The 5,522-nt window shown below is 36.9% G+C and overlaps 1 long non-coding RNA gene across 1 annotated transcript; it reads left to right on the forward strand.

The window, feature by feature from the left end:
* Positions 1 to 469: 469 nt before the first annotated feature.
* On the forward strand, positions 470 to 2,101 carry LOC135215113 (uncharacterized). Its single transcript, XR_010314574.1, has 3 exons — positions 470 to 621; positions 803 to 1,655; positions 1,889 to 2,101. It is a non-coding gene; the product is annotated as an uncharacterized LOC135215113 (long non-coding RNA).
* Positions 2,102 to 5,522: the final 3,421 nt, after the last annotated feature.

Raw genomic sequence — 5,522 nt, forward strand, 5'->3', positions numbered from 1 at the left:
ATATATATATATATAATATATATATATATATGTGTGTGTGTGTGTGTGTGTGTGTGTGTGTGTGTGTGTGTGTGCGCGCGCGCACAATATTCAAGTACTGATCGTGGCTTAATATTTGTGAGTAACAAATTTATGTGAATGCTAGTGGCAAAAGTCATTACATATGCATATGCATACATACTTATTTAGCACGGAAGTTTCATGACTTGAACTATTCATAAAGGTTTTATGAAGAGTTAATAGAATGTCAACAAAAGAATATCGGAGAAAAACGGATAATGAGCTGTAAATAAAAAAAAACGGCAACTAATTAAGCTGACTATAAAAAAAAACATTGGAAAATACTTTGGCCTGATTCTCGCCACGGAGACCCGAGTGACTGACTGACTAACTGTTCTTGGGTAACAAGCGTCCGTGGCTGATGCTACTGGAGCTGATCGTCCTTGGTGTGCTACGTACCGTCCTCAGAAGTAGTCTGGTCTGAATAATCATTGTTATTCCTGCGTCGACTGATGTACGTAGTACTATTATTATACAAGTGACCGTTTTAATTTCAGTCGAGTTTAACAGTGTTTAACATAGTGTTCACACAAACATCTTGGAGATTTTGCGAGTTCATTGGTGAGTTTTGATTTTGGTGAACTTTTCTCGTTTATTGGAATTTTACTTAAATGATTTTGTTTTTGCTTTTGAATTTAATATTGAATAGTTCGATATTAATCCTGCTGTAGAAAGTGATTATGCTTTTACGCTATGGTATGTAATAGAGCGTAGTTAGTTGATTGAATTCTTTCTATTTCAGGTGACTCTGTGTCAGTGCCTACTCTGGAGATGGTACACATAGGTAATGGGTCTCCAAAGCACCGAATTGGATCGCGTTATCAGGAGATGGGATCTTTACTCCTCTTGCTGGGCGGTGCCCCCCAAGGGGTGGAGGGACTCCCTCGAACTTTTCTTAATAAATTTTTTCTTCAAAATTTAATTAAAGCATTATAGTTCATAGCGCAATTTAAAGCAGTTAAAGCAGCGAGTTCATAGTTCAATTAGTCCTTTTTTCATTCTGATAGCGCATTAATGGGTAAATAAAGTTCTAGTGTAATTAGTTTGTAATCTTAATACTTCATATACTTTATATATACTTTAAACTTAATTGACAATTTAGCACAGTCGCTATAGCGTAAGAATATAAAATTTTCTATGAGTTTTTAACTAAAAGTATTTCAGTTCCAGGGAGTTGGTTAAAACTTAGACATACTTTCTATCTTAGGCTACAAATTTTGATACTTTATTGTAACTGCGTCAGTTGTGTAAACTTTAAGAATTCACATTGTCCATTAGTCTATATTAAGTTTTGATAGAAAGTAATAGCAAACATTTTGCAGCCCTTGTTTTATTTTAGGTAAATCCACAGAAGCGGATGTGGCTTGGAAGGCCATTTTGAAAGGAAACCTCTTAGATTATTGGTTTCAACGGAGACTTCTCTTGGAGTAGTGGTTTCGCGTCTCGCGAACTTAAATGCATGAACATAATTGAAAGTGGCTTATCTTAGTTGCGCTGTTATTTACCGGGATCTAACTTGATTCACAACCGCATTCGGCGTTTCCACGTCGCCTGCCCGAGTTTTTCGCACCGGAGTCTTCTTAAATTTTCGAATGGTAATTTGGCCTTTTATTTATTTTTTTAAAAATCTTAGTTCCTTCTAAATTCAGTTTTAAAGTTTTGTTCTCATGTCAGTAAGTTTGTATCCAATTTTGCAAATCAGAGAAGTGTACTTTTCCAAACAGACCCTCTAACGATATAAAATTGTTCGAGGTTGTGTTAAAATCGCAATGGGCGAATCTTTTAAGTTTTATTTGTTCCAAACTAGGCCTTACTCTCTTTATTCCAGGTTCTTAGAAGTTCTAACTGGTGCAACCAATTGCCAAGAGTGATACATATGCAAGCTTAGGATGTTTTGCGTGTCCTGGACAGGAAGAAACTAGTATTGACCCTACGGCCATAAACATATGCAGTTGGGATGGTGCTAGGCTTCTAATGCTTCCATGGGATTCCCCTGTAGTATCTCGGATAAGAGTAATAATGAAGTGTGCTTTTAAAACCATGGCAATTTATCTTTATCCTTGGTGGTTTGCTTTTGTTGGCTGAAAATAATTAAATTTAAGTTATCTCTTTAGTTTGAAGGTTGCATGCCTTTTGGGTAGGCCTAAAATGTGTATAAAGTACACTATAGGATTTAAAATAAAATAGCAAATTGCTAACAGGGAACTGTTTTGCATTTTGGAAAGGCCTAAAATGGCTGCTATTTCTTGTGACAAAAGTTCAATCTCGACGTTGGTCCCGTTGCTGAATAATCCCGGTTCCATGCAACGTAAAAGTACCAAACCAACTAAAATGGCTGCCATACATTGGGAATTGGGATAATTCCATTGAGGGGAGAGGTGTATTTCTGGTGACAGAAGTTCTCTCAACGTGGTTCGGAAGTCGCGTAAAGCAGTTGTCCTGTTGCTGGATAACCACTGGTTTCAAGCAACGTAAAAACGCCATAAAAACACAAATTTGAGAGATTTGCAATTGGTAAACTGTAGTACATGCATATCAAAAGGGTAGGAGCTAGTAGTTATATTAAAGGATAGAGTAATTTTAATCGTTCAAAACTGTAGTTTTCTTGGTAGTTACAATGAGTTAGTAACTACTTGGAAGAATGTCGAAGATTGGCCACTCTTGAATACAATGGAAAGATAGTATGAGCTATTACAGCTTGACCACCAGTGTGGATTTTCAAATCTTTTTTACGGTCAAGCTGTAATCGGCAGTATTTTTTTACTGCCAATAATTGCGTTAATAATTATCTTAGGACTTGTCCACACCAGCGGGCTCTGCCCGACGGGCAAGGCAAACACGGTGACGGCTCCCATAACCTGTTCCACTATACTGACCGACCGAGTATGGAGCCAGAACGATGCGATTGCCTGGTAACTGCTTCAGAAGCAAGAGAAAATACAAAACGGCTGGAGGTGCCCGACAGGCATGTCCGCTAGTGGGGACAGGCCTTTAGGAAGAAGGCAGGAGGTGGGTGAGAAGTATCTTGATAGTTTAACGATAAGCAAATTGGAAAGTTCTGCTTTACTTGTGAAATCGGCTTACCATTGGGCCTGAGGATGACTGGAGGACTGCAGGATGAGCTTATAGCTGTGTGGCACGTACAAAATAGTCTAATAGTTCGAAAGTTACTTTTCTCCAAAACTAATATCTTGAAAGGAAACTGGGCCCTGGGAGTACTGAGTGGAGTTTGTTAATGCTACCTGTTGTCGGCAGGATTCGGAGTAGGTCTCCCGATTGTCTGCGTCAACGAGCTGCGCCATCGTTACATTCGACTTCGTACTAGTTAGGATTGAGTAGATACTGTTATAGTAGGACGCGATTACGTTTAAAGGTAATGATTTGAACATACATTATTGCATGCTGGTCTTAGACTTAACAGGGAAATACTTCGTCGAACATTTGGTTTTTATTTGAAAATGGTGATATACCTCTAAGTAATTAATAGTTAGCTATTGACTGATAGTTAGATATTAACTCTGATAGTCTAAATTCTAATCTATAAAAAATACAATTTAATAGTAACTGTGGAGGATTTGCTTACACAATAACTTCAGCATCACGAATAGTGTAACCTTTGAACGGGGAAGGCAGCGCTTAATATTTAACCACTTCCTGTCCGTCATCAAATTGTTTTCATGTACGAAAATTATGACCAACGCATTTAACCAAGGATTAATGTAATGAAGAGAAAAAAAGGCGTGTATGAAGGAATAGCTGCGACATCTGAGAAATTTGCATGTCAAAAATCATATAGGAAAGCTTCAGATATTGATAAATAAAGGCTACTAAAATCTGGCAAAAAGTTTTGAGATGTGTTGGACCCGAGGAAAGAAATAAAAGTAGTCAGGCTGGTAAACAGGTGTCAAAATTAAAGGTATCGGTCGTAATGCCAGTCCACACGAAGAGACTTTATCTACAGGAAAAAAAAATAAATAAATAACGCCGATAAGACTCGTTCGTCGTTTCTGTTCGCCGTACACATGGACTAATTGCCTGTTGAACCCGTTGAGCAAAGACACCAGTCTTTGTGCAGGGCGAGAAGCGTACACGACTGCCGGGCGTACGATTTGATCATTTGACAGAGATCGATGCAGAAAGCCGAAGCATTGTTGTTGTTATTGTTATTCATACGGATCAAACCCACCACAGGGGCCATTGCCTTAAAATTCAACCATTCAAAGAATGTGGTGCTCATTAGGAGTTTTAAGAAAGTAAAGGGAAAGACAGAAAGAAGAAATCACGCTTATAAAGAAGGTAAAATATATGGATAATTAATGATGTATAAAAACGGAGGAGGGTAGCATTGGGTTTTAATGCATTGCGTCCTCACTTGAACTTTTAAATTACCAGTTGCACATTAGGTTTATTATAAACAGGTATTACATATGGTTATCATAAATCTTTTTTTTTATATTATGTATACGTATACGTGAGTGAAAATATTCATTGTTTGGAAGACAGACTCTTGTTTAAACCCCGTCCACACGACCAATTGTTAATTAGGTAGAACTGGAAACCATTCAAAACAAAATTATTATCAATATTGCAAAGAAAATTACAATCTAGTGAAAAAGTTTGCGTAATAAACATCCATATCTTAAACACAGGTGTTCGAAGGCTTTGTTTTGTCTTTTACACAGTAATATAATTACTATATAACTCTGGATTTTTATTACACATCATTGTCATTAGAAGTAGTAGTAAAAGTAGAGCAAAATGCAGTAGATTCAAGGGCTCCAGCAGAGAGAGCATTTCTAAGATAACAGAAAAGTATAGAAATGAAATTAATGGTTTGTGTAGTTTGTGAAAGTAGTGATGAATTATTTTCATTTTCAGATCATGGAGCTACAACAGAGAATTGGTCCCTGAACACAACGGAATAAACAATCATTCGACAAAATTTGCTCTAAATGGTGTAAACGGTAAAGAATGAAAACTACCAAGGTTGTTGCCTAGCGATCTTGACGTTAGTGTGCTTTCAAGAAGACATTTTCATTTACAGTGTTCCTTCTTTACATAGGATTCTTTCAATTTACATGAATTTGCATGAATATTTTTGTAATGATCCTTGCATGCATCAGTGTACTTTGTGTAGATTTTATACGTTTTCCCCTCCCAGGTAAAGAAAACCAAAAACATTGACTCGGGTTTTATTTAATTTTTTTTTTTTTACGTTAACTTTTACTCGTGTGAAACGACAATAAATTTTATAGAAATGATCGTCATTGAGATATACGATAGAGAGATGTTCAGCTATTGTAGGATATCTGTTTTATATCAGCTACACGAGTGTAAGCGTAATAACAGACGGTTTACAAATTTTTTCCGTGTGGCATAAAATTCTCATTGATCAAAGTCTTGTGAGGTGACCCGAGACATGTTGGAACCTAACAACTCTCTTCGGGAAGTTGTTTAGCCCC

The sequence above is a fragment of the Macrobrachium nipponense genome, chromosome 5 (assembly GCF_015104395.2).
Source record: "Macrobrachium nipponense isolate FS-2020 chromosome 5, ASM1510439v2, whole genome shotgun sequence".
In the NCBI taxonomy this organism is placed as follows: Eukaryota; Metazoa; Arthropoda; class Malacostraca; order Decapoda; family Palaemonidae; genus Macrobrachium; species Macrobrachium nipponense.